Below are 3,226 nucleotides of genomic sequence, written 5' to 3'. Positions count from 1 at the left end.
GACTTAGCATTTCCACTAAGTCTTTGAGCTGTTTATCTCATTTGGCCATATGTTCATGTTGTTTCCTAGTGATCCGTGCCTCTTTTGAGGATGATCAGTAAGGATGTTTTGTTAATCTTGTAGTGCTCTATCCATCCATGCCTTTGTTTGCAATTATGGAGCACCCTAGCTTGAGTCAATCGAGCTCTACTTTTGCTACTTTGTGAATCTGGGCAGATTGTCAACTTGTTTGCAATTTTGCCGATGATGTTGTAGTTGATCCGTGCATGCTATGCTATTGATCTTGCCTTGTCTAGCTTGCATTTTGTGTATTCTTGATGGGTGTATGCTTAGCTTATCATGACTTGCTCCGTATTGAGTGCACCGAGCTCGTAAACATTCCTACTTGAGAAATGTTTTCAGCATGCTCCAGTTTTCACTAAGTCTGAAAACTGATTATGCTTTTGCTATGTTCACATGCTTGCAATTGTATTTTCTGATCCCTTTTGGCTCAAGGTCACTAAGGGACTTTTGTTAAGCTCTTTGAGTAGATCCATTCCATGCTTTACTTTGCCATGTTCAGGTCCTGTAGCATGTAGTTTTGTTGCTCCGAAGAGTGCTACCTGATCTGAAATTCCATACAAGTGTTGATTTCACTAAGTCTGAAATCTGTTTGCCATATGCATTTTTGCCATGCTTGTTTGAACCTTTTAATGAATGAATTGGCTGTAGCTCAGTGCTAGACTTTTGTTAAGCATCTTGAATTCATCCATGCCATGTATTTTGTTGTCATGTTTGGGTGCTGTAGCATGTTCATCTTGTTGCATTTAGATGGCTACTTGCTGTAAATCGCAGACCGGTGTCATATTTGAATCGCTTGCCATTTCCGAACCGTAACTCCGATTCCGACGTTCTTTATATCGTTTTCAAGCGATTTCATTTCATCTTTCCAGCGGCACACTTGGATTTCCATGTTGAGGCCAGGTTCATGCATCCCTTGTCTAATCTTGCATATGCATCCCACATCGCATCCCGCATAGCATACCATCCTTGCATCATATTGTTTGATCCTTGCACGTGGTTGATTGTGTCCTTGTGGCTTGTTTGTCTTGTTTGGGTAGAGCCGGGAGACGAGTTTGCTAACGAGGAGCCCGTTGAGTTTGCTTTCAAGGATCCATTCAACTCTGACAACTTTGCAGGCAAGATGATCATACCCTCGAAATCACTACTATCTTTGCTAGGCTAGATTGCTCGCTCTTTTGCTATGCCAATGCTACGATGACTACCACTTGTTTTCAAGCCTCCAAAATTTCCATGTCAAACCTCTAACCCACCATGTCCTAGCAAACTGTTGATTGGCTATGTTACCGCTTTGCTCGGCCCCTCTTATAGCGTTGCTAGTTGCAGGTGAAGATTGGAGGCCGTTCCTTGTTGGAACATTATTTACTTGTTGGGATATCATTATATTATCTTGTTTATCTTAATGCATCTATATACTTGGTAAAGGGTGGAAGGCTCGGCCTCTCGCCTAGTGTTTTGTTACACTCTTGCCGCCCTAGTTTCCGTCATATCGGTGTTATGTTCCCGGATTTTGCGTTCCTTACGCGGTTGGGTTATAATGGGAACCCCTTGATAGTTCGCCTTGATTAAAGCTTTTCCAGTAATGCCCAACCTTGGTTGTACCATTTGCTACCTAGCCTGTTTTTCCCTTGGGTTTCCGGAGCCCGAGGGTCATCTTATTTTAAACCCCCCGGGTCAGTGCTCCTCTGAGTGTTGGTCCAACCTAGAGCCCCATGCAGCGCCACCTCGGGGAAACATGAGGGCTGGTTTTAGTTGTACGGATTGCTTATCCAATTGTGCCCTGAGAACGAGATATGTGCAGCTCCTATCGGGATTTGTCGGCACATTCGGGCAGTGTTGCTGGTCTTGTTTTAAGCTATCGAAGTGTCTTGAAGAACCGAGATACCGAGTCTGATCGGAACGTCTTGGGAGGAGGTCTATTCCTTCGTTGACCGTGAGAGCTTGTCATGGGCTAAGTTGGGACTCCCCTGCAGGGATTTAAACTTTCGAAAGCCGTGCCCGCGGTTATGGGCAGATGGGAATTTGTTAATGTCCAGTTGTAGATAACTTGAACCTTAACTTAATTAAAATGAATCAGCTGAGTGTGTTACCGTGATGGCCTCTTCTCGGCGGAGTCCGGGAAGTGGACACCGTGTTGGAGTAATGTTTCCGCAGGTTGCTCTCTAGTTTCTCGCTTGCGCTTTGCCTCCTCTTCTCGCTCTCTTTTGCGAACAGGATAGCCACCATATTTGCTAGTCGCTTGCTGCAGCTCCACATATTTGTACCTTGCCTCACCTATAAGCTTAAATAGTCTTGATCGCGAGGGTGCGAGATTGCTGAGTCCCTGTGGCTCACAGATTACTATTACACCAGATGCAGGGTCTGATGATTCCGCTCCTGGAGACGCGCTTGAGCTCAAGTGGGAGTTCGACGAAGACTCTCAACGTTACTATGTTTCCTTTCCTGATGATCAGTAGTGGTGCCCAGTTGGGGGTGATCGGGACCGTGTCGCTTGTTGGGTTATCTTTTATTTTGGCGCCGTAGTCGGGCCATGAGTGTTTGGTTGATGTAATGTTATTTATGTACTTGATTGACGTGGCGAGTGTAAGCCAACTATGTTATCTTCCCTTTTATTGTCTATATTACATGGGATGTTGTGAAGATTGCCTAACTTGCGACATATGCCTTCAATGCGATTATGCCTCTAAGTCGTGCCTCGACACATGGGAGATATAGTCGCATCGAGGGTGTTACAGTGAGAACCGGTGCTAGCTAGCCAGGCCGAACTTGGTGGCCGCTAGGCGTGGTTGTTAGCGCATGCATGCAGGAGGTAGTTAGCGGGTCTGTTGCGAGCGGCCACAGTGAGCGCGTCGTGCGCGTGGCGGAGCGGATCGCTCGCGAGCAGCGGAGTCTGCAGGCGTTCGTGCGTACGTGCGCACAGGTAACGTGGGAGCTGCGCTGCCGTGGGACTACAAAAGGCCCGGCCACGAGTGTGTTTGTACCTGGGAGTTGCCGAGCATGTAGCCTGTGAATACAAAGAAAAGATTGGGACGTTTGTGCGCCCACGGCGGCGTTCGAGCGCCGGCCGGGAAAATTTCTTGTCTTGTGTCCATCTTCTTCTTCTACCTCGGTTCACATCATAGAGCGAGAGAGAGCGAGAGGTAGGCGAGAGCTAGGGCTAGACGGC

The sequence above is a fragment of the Triticum urartu genome, chromosome 1A (genome assembly GCF_056163025.1).
Source record: "Triticum urartu cultivar PI428250 chromosome 1A, HENAU_Tu73, whole genome shotgun sequence".
In the NCBI taxonomy this organism is placed as follows: Eukaryota; Viridiplantae; Streptophyta; class Magnoliopsida; order Poales; family Poaceae; genus Triticum; species Triticum urartu.
The sequence above is the reverse complement of the archived record's forward strand: the minus strand, read 5'-3'. Positions refer to the sequence as shown.